Here is a 17,100-nt window from a genome sequence, read left to right on the forward strand (position 1 = left end):
CCTTAAAAGCACGCTAGGAATGAGTTTTTGGGTATGAGGGTGAGTTTTGTCCATAATTTATATCTCCCGTTGGCTGTAACTTAAAATTCTGAAAAAATTCTCAAAAAATGTCTGTATGGAGACGGAGAGTAACATCTGTGATTATTTGCAGAATTTTTGGACACCTCCTTTGGGGTTAAAAAATTCACTCAAAAATTGTTTCGAAAAATTGAATATGTTCCACCATTTTGAAAAATCTGAAAAAATTATGCAAAATACATGTCTATAAGACCAATCAATGGTCAAAATACCGAGTTAGTTCTTATCTGTACCTCCAACGTACGAAAAAAAATCGCAGAATTTTTCTCTGAATTTTTTCACCCTTAAATAGGGGTCCAAAAAATCTGATAAAAATCTCAGATGTTACCCTTCCTACAGACATTTTTTGAGAATTTTTACAGATTTTTACGTCAACACACTAGAGAGAAATAAATGAAAAACAAAATTCACATTTTCGTCAATAACTCCGCTATAACTCCATTATGGAGTTTGATACTACACTAAAAGTAGTTCTAACTGTTGAGAAGACCATAAAAACGAATAACCAAACTTCGGTTAAGTGACGATTTATTCTTGGAATTTTAAAAATCTCAATTAAATGTCACGACATGTTGATCCCATGTTTCTCGTGTTACTGCAACATTGTTCGAATGTGGCCCTGGCGCCTAGCGTTTCACAATGAAGAATCGTAGCGTATTTGTAGCAGTAATGACTGACTCCACAAGCTGCAGTTGCTTGTCCGGCAGCTCTGGTATTCATGCCTAATCTGGTGCATTTACATATTTCCTTAGCGTGAACGGTTCCAAGGATCAAAACCAATAAAAGGATGATTGTTGTTGTGGATTGCTTCATTTTTCGACTTTTTTCTGAAGAGATGAAGAGTGATGTGCAAAAAATACAAATTTTCAAGAAAATATGAATTTTGTCTTACTTGTTCAACAACTTTTCAGAACGACGATTGCTCAAAACTCAAAAACGTTTAACTTAAGTGTAGGGTATATGCCTCTTATTCAAATGACAAAAAGAAAACTGTGCTGATGATCGGAGCGATCGCCACCTTTTATGGGACAAACATTGTTATTGTTTTTGTACATAGTAAAATTATTATCGATATGCTGTGTAGTTGATACAGTTTTGAATTATTTCCTTGACTGTAAGTCATGGGTTTTACAAAAGAAAATACACCGTACATAACACGTCCACTATGATTGAAAATGTATGGAAATGTGATTAAACGAGCCATCAGAACAGTCGGAGCGTTTGCTGCGACTGAGCCCCGTACAAACCCGTATATCTATTGCGTACGTGACCCTAGTGCGTCTGTCACCCTACTTTGACCGTAAGCCTATGGGCCGGTTAAAGTAGTTAAAGTAAAATTATTATGTAATGTGTACATCTTAGAAATTGCGCATAGCGCAATTACGAAGCCCCGTACGACGTTCCTTTCAAATAAAACAAAAATTTCAAATAGCCCTAAAATTTTAATTTATTGAGTATAAATACACATAGGGCCTAGTATCGGCCTCAGTCCGAGGATCCATTTTTTTTTCAACTACATTCTATTCGGCCTTTGATTACCTTCCAAATGAAACAAAAAATACGAAAAACGGATGAAATTTGCTCGAGTTATATGTAAAATACACATAGGGCCCTAGTAGCGGCCTTAGTCCGAGGACCCAAATTTAATTTTTTTTCAACAACATTCTATTCGGCCTTTGATTACCTTCCAAATGAAACAAAAATTACGAAAAACGGATGAAATTTGCTCGAGTTATATGTAAAATACACATAGGGCCCTAGTAGCGGCCTTAGTCCAAGGACCCATTTTTTTTTCAACAACATTCTATTCGGTGTTCGATTATCTTTCAAATGAAACAAAAATTACGAAAAACGGATGAAATTTACTCGAGTTGTATGTAAAATACGCATAGGGCCCTAGTAGCGGCCTTAGTCCGAGGACCCAAATTTAATTTTTTTTCAACAACATTCTATTCGGCCTTTGATTACCTTCCAAATGAAACAAAAATTACGAAAAACGGATGAAATTTGCTCGAGTTATATGTAAAATACACATAGGGCCCTAGTAGCGGCCTTAGTCCGAGGACCCAAATTTAATTTTTTTTCAACAACATTCTATTCGGCCTTTGATTACCTTCCAAATGAAACAAAAATTACGAAAAACGGATGAAATTTGCTCGAGTTATATGTAAAATACACATAGGGCCCTAGTAGCGGCCTTAGTCCAAGGACCCAAATTTAATTTTTTTTCAACAACATTCTATTCGGCCTTTGATTACCTTCCAAATGAAACAAAAATTACGAAAAACGGATGAAATTTACTTGAGTTCTATGTAAAATACACATAGGGCCCTAGTAGCTTTTCACTTCTAAGGCCCTAACTCACGGTCCACTCACCCGATTTTAAAAAACTTTTTTTTCCTGGATTGGTATTGACAATACCTATCATTTGCCGTGTCATTTACATTTCCATCGTTTATTTTGCCATAAATATCACCAAAAGACCTTAAATCACTTAGGTGGCCCTAACTCACGAAGGGCCGACCCGAATATGCCCATCTTCGAACTTAGCCTCACTATTTTGACTATCTTTCAGGGAAAAAAAAAATTTTTGAAATCGGATTTGATTTACTCAAGATATCGACGTGACGGACAGACGGACAGACGGACAGACGGACAGACGGACAGACGGACAGACGGACAGACGGACAGACGGACAGACGGACAGACGGACAGACGGCCCAAATTTTTATTGCGGATTCGTCATCTATAAACATAGGCAAACACTTTGCCCTTACCGTCTGCTTCGAATTCCATCAATTACACACGGCATCGTAATCCTATAAGCCCCTTCGTACTTCGTACGGGGCTAAAAACGTTTAATGTAACAATTTTGTGCTCTTTGTTACCACGATAACTTGAGTAAATCTTAAGGAATTTTCAAAAACTTTTTTTATTCGATGAAGGATTGAAATCCCTAGGTCAAGTTCGAAAATGGGTGGTATCGGTTCAACCATCTGGGAGTTCTCAGAAGAAACCTTTTCTGATCTTTGTCAACACAGTAACTGAAGCAAAGTTCAACCGATTAAAAAAAATGTTTGGTGGAGGATGGAATTTCTGAGGTTAGGTTCCAAGATAGATTATGTTGGTCTACCGATCTAGCTAAACGAATTTTTGAATCGATTTCAATAGTATTATTCTTATTTGATTTTGATTTGCTACAGCCGTTGAAAAGTGAAAACTAAAATGTTTTCTGTTTTGGGACTAGTTTTGGGTTGAATTGTGGAACTAAAGTACTTAATTAAATGAACACTGGCGGCGCTAGTTGTCCAGCAAAGTTTTTGTTCAATTTTGTCGCGAAATCTTGATGCATTCGAATCGTTGGTTACGGTAATGAGCAGCCAAAATTCAAATGTCAGAAACAACTGTTCGCGTAGTATTGTTCGCGCATTCATTATTCTTGTGTCAATTACATTCAGTTGTGATGTGAGAATATTTCTGTTAAATTTTGTGCTTAATTCGTGATTTTTAAATGCGTAAACATATTAGATAAATTGCTTACAATTTTTGCGAACATCGAAAAGTGTTAAGGAAATTACGGAAACTCTACGTGTGCAGAAGGTACACATTAAAACACATTTTATTGCTAATAATTTCTAGTTGCTAATAGAAAATCTAAAAATTTGACTTCGGAGAATATTTCCAATTTTCATGTGGGCAGAAGTAATCAATAAATTATTTGTTTTTGTTCAACTGAAAAGTTTTTTTTTTAAATCAAATTTCATAAGGTTATCTTGTTCAAAACGTTTCTTGAAGCTCTTGTGTACATCAATATTTTCGAAATATTTAATGACACATATGTGCATCAGCGTCGTAAGAGATGTACACTGACTATTTACAGTGCCAAAAATTGTTCGAGATTGCTGATGCTGAAGAAAATGCTCTTCTTTTCAGCGTCGGAGAGACTGTCCATTTTCCGTACTCTATTTAGAGTACCACTCATGCTTGAAGTGCTTGAAATCAAGCTAAATTGAGCTCTTGGAATGATCGGTTTGTGATCAATATTATGGTCTAGGTTCCATCGAAATATGAAATCTTTAATGAGGAGGTTTGCAGATGGGAGTGATTTCCCTACTTAACAAAAGCGAATAAATAGAACAAAAATTAACTAGTGTGAAGTTTTATTAAAAACATATGCCAATTTTTTGGATCAATTTTTAGCTGCAAAATTATTGTTTATTGATAGGCAAAACTATTCCTTAGCAATAAGCAAAGTTATTGGTTGTGGAGCAATTTTTAGTCGAAAAAACGTCTTGTTCAACCATAGGGAATTCTTCCTTCTGCGTAATGTGTCGAAAAAACGATTTCTTCGACCACATGGAATTCTTCCTTCTACGAAGATTTCGTTGTGTGTTCTCCTCAGGAAACAATTAATTTGCAGACATAAAAATAATATTGTGAAGTTACGACAGTCAAGGGATCTGACCCACCCAAAAGGTGGGACCTAGTGTAAATGTGAAATGTTCAGAAAACTTGTCAATTGCCCTTGACATCAGAAAATATTCTCATTTCCTATTTCTATTGCTATTGATATTTTCTAGGGTTACATGGGGTTATCTCAACTTGTTTAATGCGGGTAGATGAATGACGTTGTTAATACTAGGTAGGTAGCAGCCCGTTAAGATGTACTTAGATAGATTGTGTGAAAATGTTTTTTATTTTTTATTTTATTATTTTGTTAATGCTAATCAATTCGAAACATTCCAAACACATTTTAAAACATTTTGTTTTTAAAAAAATGGAAAAACCACTTAAAACAGCAAAAACATTTCAATTTTAGTTTTCATTTCCATACTAAATCGCAAAATAAAAAAACTGACAGACCATACAGTTATGAAAAGATACGTATTAGCACAATTTTGTTTTCACATCTTTTATTCAATCCACAAAATTTCCCAGCAATGATTTTGAATAATTTTGTGGATGTTGTCCCAGACTACATTTCTTACGACGCGCAAATAGACTGCTTGTTTAATCTCGATAAGAACAATATATCAAATTTACATGAAATCGGCTCAATTTCTCAATTTAAATTAATTAATTAAGTAAGTTAATTATCTTTCAAATATTTCTTTTTCTATATTTCTCAAACAATTATGAAAGGCCGATGCTATTGGACACCGGTGTCAAATAGCATGCACTGTGTTGTGTGGCTATTCGACACCGGATGCGAATAGCTGAGCAACACAGTGCATGCTATTTGACACCGGTGTCGAATAGCCAGACAACACAGTGAATGCTATCGGCATCTGGTGTCGATTAGCCACACAACACAGTAAATACTAATTGACACTGGTGTCGATTAGCCAGGCAACACAGCGGATGCTATTCGACACCCACCTTTGAGAGCCAGAAATAAATTTCGCGCGCGTGAAAAATCACAGGTTAAGTAGTAACGAAAATTTGACTCACAAGCTTTTGGGCTCTACTTTTGGATCACATATTTTTAAGGAATAAAACTTAAACCGGACAATGATTTAAGTGATATTTCGAAATAGTGATAGATGCAGCAATCCATCATGACCTGTCCTATCACGAACGAAACTTCAAACTCAAATATATGGAAACTATTAAACTTTTCTTAAGCATCTTCGATTCTCCTGATTTCGGTCCACTAGTGATGATTGTCCCAAACATGGACCGAAATATAGCGAAATTATAAATTTACAGCTTTTTGGAGCAACCTTCATCTGATCTGATCTGATCTAGGCTGGTAATTAAAAAAAAAACACGGCGAAAACTAAAAATAAACCATTACGATATCGCTGGAAGTATTTCAATGATAGATTTGCATATCTGATGTATGGAAGATGTGAAGATTGTTTCCATTTTTACACCCGATGAACTTAGTTTAGAAATTTGTTTCTGTTTTCAACGTTTATTCAATCCAGATATACAATCCAATACAAATTCATTTGAAATCACACAGCAGTATCAGCATGAATGTGCGTAAAATGTACGAATAATATGTACGAGGTTTTTTTTTTATGTGGATTGAGAAAATGTGGTATGTAAGTACACAGCACTGCTACTATTCGGAGGCTAAAAAAAATCACCGTAATTCATGTGTTTCTTTTAGGATGGTAATAAATGACCGATAAATTAATTCACTACTACCGATAAAAAATAATAAAATACCGATAGAAAAAAGGTACAAGTCTGTGGAATTTTTTGAGAGTGCTATTTTGTAATAGGGCTAATTATTAGACGATGCGAGAGAAAAAAAATAACTCCTAAGTTACCGACACCGTTCCGGCGCCCGGCTCGCATTGCGGCCCTCCGCTTCGCTTCGGGAGAATGGGCCGGATCGCTCGGCGTGTTAAAACGCTTTTTATGTACAATCAAAATTTGTATTCTTTTCGTAAAAAGTTGAATTCTGTTGGGACGAACTTAACTCCTTTACGTTACATTTTATAAAAGAATGAATTCCCTAGGAATAAGCTAAACGCATTTACGTTCCATCATTGTAAAAGGATTTATTCCCTAGGAACCAACAAAACGCCTTTACAGTCTCAATCTCAATCTCAATCTCGCCTTTACAGTCTCAATAACGATAGATAACTTTTTTTCGTTGTATGAGTTAAAGCATACAATACAAACAATGCTAAGTGGTAGCTCTTATCACTAAAGCCTCCAAATTTGACACTTGTCAGTTTAGTGTTAGTAGCAGTGCTGTGGTAAAGGGCAAAAAACGTAGAATTTATTGTTGTATGCTTTCTGTCTTATCTACGATTCGCTACAAGGTATTTTAATTTATTACTTTTCAAAAAAAAAGTTAAAATAATTCAAAATTGATGGCTCACTTGATACGTCAATTGATCATAGTTACTATTATCAACACCTTTTGGCCTTCTTACACGAAATACCAACCTGGCGTAAACCACAACTTATTGACGTCAATCTTTATTTGAATATATGCATTACAATTTCGCCTATAAATAAATGAGTGTGAAAGGTGTCAATTAGCATGCCGTGTGTTGTTTGGCTATTCGACACCGGTGTCTAATAGCATGTATTGTGTTGTTTGGCTATTCGACACCAGTGTCAAATAGCATGAACTGTGTTGCTTGGCTATTCGACACTGGTGTCAAATAGCATGCACTGTGTTGTGTGGCTATTCGACACTGGTGTCGAATAGTCACTCCGTTTTAACAATAGGTAAGATGCGTGGTCAACGTAAACGGAGGGAAAACGGAGACAAGACGGAATGCTTTTTTTGACTGCGTTGTAAAGGGAAGACCTCTTAGATAGAAAAACAATTACGAAATTCCGAAGATGAAAATCTCAGTTTTTTCTGAAAACGATAAATTTTAATGGATTTTTTATGACTTGATATCCCCAAAGTATATAAACAAACTGAAGGTAATGCAAATGCTCAGCGGATCACAAATTTTACGGAACCCAAGTTTCGGGTGAATATAAGACTTGTTATGTTGCTTGCGTGACGTTTGGCGTTTTAATGTTGGTACAATTTTTTGTGTTGAGTATAAAGATGCAACCTAACAAAGTGAATGTAACTAGTGGCCAACATTGTAAAAATTATATTCACCCGAAAGTAGGGTTCCGTGAGTTTTTGTGGATTTACATTACCTTCAGTATGTTTATATACTTTGGCTATCCCTGTAATGTCGAATTGTGTATAAATGAAGAGCTGGAAAGTATCATAGGATGGATTCAGTTTAGTTGTCACACTCGACCCGCAACTGGTAATAGAAAAATTGACCGTACTAAAAAAGTGAATTGTGTTTTGTGTGTAAGCTAATAATTTTAATAAAAGTGTTTGAAAATTTAAGAAATGATTTTTAACGTTTCTTCAGCGTGTAGACACTTATTCAAAACCGAAGAGAATTGATGCGTTACATCTTTCGAATAGTGAGTTCGTCGAAAACCAAGGCTGTACGTGTCCAGTTTGTGTAGGTCACCTAGATCTCCATTTTATTATCTAAGCCAGTTTCACATACAAACAAATTTACCAAAATCGAATTTTTATGGTGTGGTGAATTTCTAGTATGAAACGTTGTGTGTCATCCGTGCATCTGCTTGACCTCCCCTAAAGTGCACAAAATCGATTTCCACTTTACTTTTCTATTTTTGCTATTGAACCAACTGAGTCAGTAACGATAGAGGGTCTCATGGTGATTGATAAGACTAACGCCCAATAAAAGTCAAGTTATGCAGCCCGTCATTTGCGTCAAAACCCAAGTTGCACTACTATTAAAATTCACTGAATTACGGTGAATGCAGTATGTTGCTTCGTTAAGTTACCAGCTAGTGGTGTGGTAAACTCGATTACGTACAAACTTAGTATGTGCAACAACATTAGTCACAAGATATTGTGATGATGGCAACATTACAAAAATGTATTCACCTGAAAGTCGGGCTGGTAAGTTTAGCCTAATAATATAATCAAATCGGGGCTCGGCTTACTGACCAGCCAATGAAACGGTGATGATGTAATCTTTTATACACTTGCGGACAGCTTGAACGGATGATGCACAGTGAAGAAATAGTATTTTGCCTAACGCATGCTAAGAGGCTTTTTTAGCGAACGAGAGGTGGGGGCGAGTTCTGGAATCGAGTTCGCTAAAAAAAAGCCTCTTAGCAGGCGTTAGGAACAACTTTTTGTTTATAGTGTGTCGGAAATGAGCGACGAAGTCACGATATTTCGACACGACATAAACAAAACCAATAAAGAGTTTAAAGAGACTGTCAAAAGGAGTGTCACACCCATCGAACTCAGTTAAATTACAATACAAGTTTTGACGTTTCACCCATCGAAACCAATTGTTTCATTTTCTTTGTTTTTCTCTTTTAACAATCTATATACGTGGATGCAATATGTCGAGAAGACCATAAAAACGAATAACCAAACTTCGGTTAAGTGACGATTTATTCTTGGAATTTTAAAAATCTCAATTAAATTTCACGACATGTTGATCCCATGTTTCTCGTGTTACTGCAACATTGTTCGAATGTGGCCCTGGCGCCTAGCGTTTCACAATGAAGAATCGTAGCGTATTTGTAGCAGTAATGACTGACTCCACAAGCTGCAGTTGCTTGTCCGGCAGCTCTGGTATTCATGCCTAATCTGGTGCATTTACATATTTCCTTAGCGTGAACGGTTCCAAGGATCAAAACCAATAAAAGGATGATTGTTGTTGTGGATTGCTTCATTTTTCGACTTTTTTTCTGAAGAGTTGAGGAGTGACTTATAACTGAAGTAAGGGTATGCTTCTTATTCAAATGAACACTATGAATACGATCGGAGTGATCGCCGCCTTTTATAGAACAAACATTGTTTGTGTGCTCAGCAAAATTGTTGTTGATATGCTGTGTAATCGATACAGTTTTTTAATTGTGAAATGTTCAGTAAACGTATCAAGGGCACTTATCGGAAGTATTTTCATTTACTATTTGTATAGCATTTGACATTTCGTGGGGTTACGTGGGGTTATCTTGACTTATTTATTATACGGCAGCTGAATGACAGTATTGCTAGTATTGCTAGCAGCCAGTTAAGATGTGGAACGCAGCGAATATTTTTTTATTAACATAGATCAAAATCATTATTGTGGTAGTTGCGGGAATCGTTAATAAATTGTACAGTGGCTCATCGTTGACGATAAGCACAATCGCACATTTAAAAAAGAAAAGAAAATCGAACTTCCGAAGATTGTTCTGTTCAGTAAATGGACAATATGAATCCCGGCAAAAACTCTTTCAGAGCAAAGTTGGACGCAGTCTACAGTCTATATGTGTGATAACTTCTAAAACAAGTGATATCGCTAGAGGTGACGCTGTCAGCGTCGTTACGCAAAATTGAATTTCACAGCCAATTAATTGAAATTAGCTGATCTAGTTTTCCAAACCATTCGCCAATTTTTTTTTTTCAGAAAAAATTTTAACCAACAGAATTTTGACTGAAAAATTTTCAACAAAAAATTCTGCGTCGCATGTGGCAGATTAAATGGTCTCGTAGGTTTGTCCGTGAGCATCTGCCACTTTGCGACGCAGAATTTTTTGTTGAAAATTTTTCAGTCAAAATTCTGTTGGTTAAAATTTTTTCTGAAAAAAAAAAATTGGCGAATGGTTTGGAAAACTAGATCAGCTAATTTCAATTAATTGGCTGTGAAATTCAATTTTGCGTAACGACGCTGACAGCGTCACCTCTAGCGATATCACTTGTTTTAGAAGTTATCACACATATAGACTGTAGACTGCGTCCAACTTTGCTCTGAAAGAGTTTTTGCCGGGATATCAGTCGTTTTAGAAGTTAAGTCGGAAGTTGACGAAAATTAGAGGTGTGTGCCGGTTTTAAAATAGTCGGCGGCGGTGCGCCGACTGGTAAGGGATCGGCGGCGGCTAAATTATTTCAGAACGGCACATTGACTTAGTGTCAAACTTCGAAAGAACTCAGCTGATAACATTGTGATGCTGAGTTGCATAAAGTTGTTTTAGTAACACGCTAATACGTACCAATGATGAAATGGTCCATAATTGTGAACAAAAATAGTGTTGATAATCAAGGCTCCACATTTTGTCTCTTTTTATACACTTTAGGATATGCAAAAATTTCAAAAGTCTTTTTGTTACGCTAATTTTGCACATCTTTGATTTGAAATGTTTCAAGTATGTGCATGTTGTCAAAATTCGCAATAGTAAAGTCTACCTCTACACAGTAATCTTTGCATAAAATGCGTAATGTGCAGTGCCGCATCTAGTATACTCATACTCAGTGCTCCGGACCATTCTAACCTAGCGCACTTACGATCTATATCCATAGGATACCAATATTAGTTGTAAGACGCCGCTCAATGAAACCATATTTTACTTTGAAGTAAAAAAGTTGGTAATAAAATTTTTATTAAAATCGTTGTAAATGTTGCACACATTACAAATGCAAATAATATGAAAACCTAAATTCTATATAACTAGAGGTGTGCACCGATTTTAAAAAGATCGGCGGCGGCGCGCCGAGTGTTCGAAGATCGGCGGCGGCGCGCTGAGAGAAATTTAGGGTCGGCGGCGGCGTACTTTGCGGCGCGCCGAAAAATTTTCCAAAAAAATATAAATTCGAAAATTTTGCATCTACCGATTAGAAAATACAGCCAGGTTCATTGTAAAACCTCAGATAATTGAAAAAAAAGCTAAAAAAGTAAGAATTCAGAAAATGTCAATCGAAATTCAGACTCACAAATGAAAGCTAACAAAACAAGTTGATAAAGCCGAAAATAGACGAGAGATTTTCAGTTGTTGAGGTCCCCACCAACTCAACTTTAGTCTGCTCTCGCCCTGAAGAATTTTTGAATGATAATCAATTGTAAATATTTTCGAAATATATTATTTCAGGTGATCGTAATTTTTATGCACAGGGTAGGTCATATCACTAGGATTGAAAATTTTGGGCTTCGAACGGAAAACAGGAAGCAATTCTATATAAAAAAATGTCTTGTGGGCCGACTAGATTGAAGGCCTTTTAGGCTCATATCTCAATCAAGACGTGATTTAACTCATCGGTTGCTGTCTTATTTCTTATGTATTTGAAGTCTTTTAAAATGTGTCTAAAGAATTCTGACTAAAGACTACCTGCGTCCATATATTTTTGTATGTAACTTTGTGGGCACCCTGTGATTTCAACTCCGAAATGTTCTTAGATATTTATACACAATTTTGGGTTTAATAGCTAAGAACATTTGAGTCAATAAATCATTCTATAATTTGGATTAAATCCGAGCATCAAGTTTCATCACTTAGAACGAGATTCCCAAAACTTGTTCGTCAAACTTTCAACGACTACCTCCTTCGGAAGTAAAATTAAAGAAAAGTTTGTTAAAATCCCTCTTATCTTGTAATATTTCTCGTCTAAAAAAACCATCCTACTAAATTCAAGCTTCTAAGAATTGTACAAAGAAGTGTTGGGTTCGATCTTACTGAATTCATTCTTATACAAATTCGTGTTTGCGAATGGTCACCCCTTTTTTCGGCCTAATGATTGATTCTACAAGATTTTTTTTATCTATTATTAAAAAAATTTCGGCGCGACCAAAAACGAGTCGGCGGCGGCGGCGGCGTAGGTCAATTTTTTTCGGCGGCGGCGCGCCGAAAAATAAGCTAAAAATCAGCGGCGCGCCGGCGTAAAATCGGCGGTGCACACCTCTATATATAACTTAACGTGTAGAAACGCTTTCATAGAAGAGAACATATACATTTTTAGCCAAACGTGGCCAACGTTTTGTCGTTAAGTTTGTATCATTGAGAAGGTGCCAGTGATTCCGAATTGTAATGTAAGCTGTGTAGTGACCGCTATGTTGACTATTCCCTGAAAATTTGACGAAATTCGAAAATTTGACGAAATTTTAAAATTTAACGAAAATCGAAAATTTGACGAAAATCGAAAATTTGACGAAAATCGAAAATTTGACGAAATTTGACGAAATTCGAAAATTTGACGAAATTCGAAAATTTGACGAAATTTTAAAATTTAACGAAAATCGAAAATTTGACGAAAATCGAAAATTTGACGAAAATCGAAAGTTTGACGAAATTTGACAAAATTCGAAAATTTGACGAAATTCGAAAATTTGACGAAAATCGAAAATTTGACGAAAATCGAAAATTTGACGAAATTTGAAAATTTGACGAAATTTGAAAATTTGACGAAATTTGACGAAATTTGACGAAAATCGAAAATTTGACGAAAATCGAAAATTTGACGAAAATCGAAAATTTGACGAAAATCGAAAATTTGACGAAATTTAAAAATTTGACGAAAATCGAAAATTTGACGAAATTTGAAAATTTGACGAAATTTGAAAATTTGACGAAATTTGAAAATTTGACGAAATTCGAAAATTTGACGAAATTCGAAAATTTGACGAAATTCGAAAATTTGACGAAATTTGAAAATTTGACGAAATTTGAAAATTTGACGAAATTTGAAAATTTGACGAAATTTGAAAATTTGACGAAATTCGAAAATTCGACGAAAATCGAATATTTGACGAAATTCGAAAATTTGACGAAATTAAAAAATTTGACGAAATTCGAAAATTTGACGAAATTCGAAAATTTGACGAAAATCGAAAATTTGACGAAAATCGAAAATTTGACGAAATTCGAAAATTCGACGAAAATTAAAAAATTTGACGAAATTCGAAAATTTGACGAAATTTAAAAAATTTGACGAAATTCGAAAATTTGACGAAATTTAACGAAAATCGAAAATTTGACGAAATTCGAAAATTTGACGAAGAAAGTAATTCTCTATCTGCCACCATTCAAGAAATATCTCCAAAACCCCAATTGACCCACCCATTTCCAACTTTCGACATTTTTCGCAAATGCCCTTCTTTTCTACTCGTAAAACTCTGAGACTTTGCCGAAGAAAGTAACTCTCTATCTGCCACCATTCAAGAAATACCTCTAAAAACATAATTGACCCACCCATTTCCAACTTTCGACATTTTTCACATATGCCAATGTGTTCTACTCGTAAAACTCTGAGACTTTGCCGAAGAAAGTAAATCTCTATCTCTCATAAGCCAAAAAATATTAGTCCTTTCATCCTACGCTCGAGTAGCTCAAAATTTGGTCACTCTGACCACTCTAGCTCAACCAAATCTGCACCAATTTTTCTAATTATTTTTTTGTTCGATTCGTGTGGCGAATACCTTTCATTTGATGGGTCACACGCCCCTGCAGGTTTCAATACAGCTGAGCTACAGCTGAAAACGCGTTCCCGACCCTCGAAAACCACACTCAGAAACCACTTCGAGGCCAATAAAACAAAATTCTGGTTTTTCCTGGGGTAGTGGCGTATCACATTTTCATTTTTATGCCCACCCCGAGGTTCCTGCAAAATTTCATGGAGATTGGCTGACTAGTTTCCGAGATCGACCGTCGATAGATAGACAGATAGACAGATAGACAGATAGACAGATAGACAGATAGACAGATAGACAGATAGACAGATAGACAGATAGAAACATACAGAGTAAGTTGAAAGATTTTGATTGTTTGGAAAACGTTAATTTGGTGCATTTTCTATCAAAATGACCAACTTCAAAACGATGTATCTCCGGCAATTTTAAAGTTACATAGTCGAGTGATAGCTCGTTTTGCTCGTATTTGAAGCGCGAATAAGATAGAATAGGATTTGTGGTGATACAGGCCAAAGGAAAGAAACTTAAATTCTCGCCTATATATAGTTGCCGCGTCTCAAAAAATTTTCTTCGTTCTTTTTTTGGAAGTTAGACTGCGTCAAGTCCTCCGCTAACGCTCCGGACATGATAAACTCGATAGAATGAACGTTTTAAGTCTGCATTTTTAAAGACGACCAGTCCAAAAGAATTAAATGTTTAACTCTTTTTCGGAATTATTTTACGTAAAAACTTTACCACATCGGTTACATAATATAAAGCGTGACGGTGACACTATTTACCCTGTTACTATAAAGAAGTCTTTAACTCCATCGCTAGAAAACAATAAGAAATAGGCCGCTGCTATTCGGACGTGCGTCCGAATAGTGAATTCCATTAATATTGACTATTCGGACGCCGCGTCCGAATAGTGTATATCATTAGTATTGACTATTCGGACGCCGCGTCCGAATAGTGAATGTCATTAGTATTAACTATTTGGACGCACGTCCGAATAGCCATATCCACTAGCAACGACTATTCGGACGTGCGTCCGATTAGCCAGCCCTACTAGTACTGACGAGTACTGACTATTCGGACGAATAGTCAGTACTAGTAGGGCTGGCTAATCTCTTGCCTATTTTCATATAATAAGAAATGTAAAGGTGCCTCCGCGGTCCTTCGTCTTCGGTCGCTTTGTCTCCATTTACATGACGTTTGACAGCAATAGTTATTTGCGTATTTGTTGCTCAGGCTACAACAGGCGAAAGCTCCTAAAAACTACCTTCCAAGGCAGATGTGCATACACCTTTACATGCAAAAGGACAAAATACAGAGAAAATTTGAAAAATCCCATTATTTTCGGCTCCGAAGAATGTAATAGCTATTTTTATGACACATACAGCGATATTTTCATCAATTTTCACAGTGATGATACGAGTCAAAATCACCAAAAGCACGTTGCCATACACATTCGCAGAAGTGTTGTCACATGAACGTCAAATAGTTAAAAAGTAGTGGTGTGTGTGAATCTACTGTAGCGGAATTATAAGATTGTGCAACTTTTTGTTTCACTACTGAAATAAAAAGGTGAACGATCTTATGATTCAGCTACTGTAGTCATTTTCCTGTGAAAAATGCATGAATCTTATTTTGCATATCTTAATTATTGCATATCTGTCTAATGGGGTGGATTTTAGGCTTTCGAGTCTTGTAGCCACAGCGAGACTACCGTCCAAGACATATACGCATACAGCTACAAAGTATGTAAAATTATATTGATATCATCAAAAATAAACATTGATATCCATGAATATCTTTAAATATATACTAGGAAAACTGAATCCGATATCATGGACAATAGAATTTGATTTACGAGAAAAAGAAAACTGATTTCACTAATCCAAAAATCTAAAAAAAATGCTGAAATCCAATAAAGAATTTCGTAAATATTCTACAATCAACAAATTTCTTCCTTTCTTTTTTTTTGAAATTTTCACTCATTTGAATTGTGTAATTTGATCTACACCTACCACATCATCAATAACTAAAATTAATCCTTCAATCTCTATTTTCATGAATTCTGATACCACTAAAATAGCCACATCTATCGCCGTCTTGTGGCGTTAATTCTTAACGTCATAATAAAGGTGGTAGTATCCCGCCGCTGCAGGGCGCTATTTTCAGGCAAAACATTCACGGATCAGCGGCGCGCGTAATTCATCCTTACACATTTTGTTGATAACAAAATTCTTTTTTGTAGACATCAAATTCATTTCTATAAGAAATTAAAATACTGAAGAATAGTCCGGGTTGCTATGTCATCTCGCTCGCTTTAAGTTTTTCGATTTTTTGAGTAATGCCATTCGATTGGAAATGAAAAGTTATGAAAAATGTCTAATTTTTAAAAAAATCACTCTTTTTATTCATTTTTTCCGATCGAACCGTTTTTTATGACATAAGAGCCTGGACTAGAAATAACTTTTTAAATTATCCCTTTTCCCTTTCCCTTTTCGATGTAATGATTCGTCTTTTTAATATATCCATTGCGAAAAGCGCAAGATATCAAAATTATTTTTTAGAATTATCGATTTAAATTTTTCCCATTGAGTTTGCATCAAATATGTGGCGTCCAAATAGTCATTACTAGTGAAACTGACTATTCGGACGCGCGCCCGAATAGTCAATACTAACGAAATTCACTATTCGGCCGCGCGTCCGAATAGTCAATACTAATGAAATTCACTATTCGGACGCGCGTCCGAATAGTCACTGCGTAAGAAATACAGCTAAATTAGCATTAAAAATAACAGAAAGCAAACACTTTTGACTGTTCCTGGCCTAGACTTGGCAGAAACAGAAAATAAGCCGCCGGTCAAGCCGAAGTCGAGCTTTTTTGGTCAAGTCGAGCCGCCAGCCGACAAGGTGGTAAAAAACCAGCTCAGCCGACTTAAAACGGCTTGAAAAATTAGAAATATTTAAAACAAAAACAAGAAAAAAAATAAAACTTCAGAACAAGAAATATTAGGCAATTAATTTTTTTTTTCTGTAAAGTAGAAATACAACAAACTAATTTGAACAATCATCTGAATTAGCATTTAAGTTTACCCAACCTGTATTACGATTACCCCAAGCACACAAAAGTAAGGTGGCGGAATCAAAATAGCCTGGTAAGACATATTTGGATGGAAATGATTCGAAAACATGTCAACAAAGAAAATTTGTCAACGAACGGTGTTGAGCAACATCAAAGAATATCTGAAGTACACGTCGGTAGCAGATTTGGTTGACGATCCTCTTTTGTGGTGGAAAACGCATGAGACAGTGGCGGATTAACCCTTGGGAC

The 17,100-nt window shown here is 35.8% G+C and overlaps 1 protein-coding gene and 1 long non-coding RNA gene across 2 annotated transcripts in view; one reads left to right on the forward strand and one right to left on the reverse strand.

The window, feature by feature from the left end:
- LOC119077315 (fasciclin-2-like) overlaps nucleotides 1-17,100 on the forward strand; it is a 385,563-nt gene that overhangs the window by 300,508 nt on the left and 67,955 nt on the right. The window lies entirely within an intron of this gene.
- Nucleotides 428-1,110, reverse strand: LOC119077350. The gene is made up of 2 exons (XR_005087773.1): nucleotides 971-1,110; nucleotides 428-905 (listed from the first exon to the last, which is right to left on the reverse strand). It is a non-coding gene; the product is annotated as an uncharacterized LOC119077350 (long non-coding RNA).

Source organism: Bradysia coprophila, unplaced genomic scaffold (assembly GCF_014529535.1).
Source record: "Bradysia coprophila strain Holo2 unplaced genomic scaffold, BU_Bcop_v1 contig_235, whole genome shotgun sequence".
Taxonomy (NCBI): Eukaryota; Metazoa; Arthropoda; class Insecta; order Diptera; family Sciaridae; genus Bradysia; species Bradysia coprophila.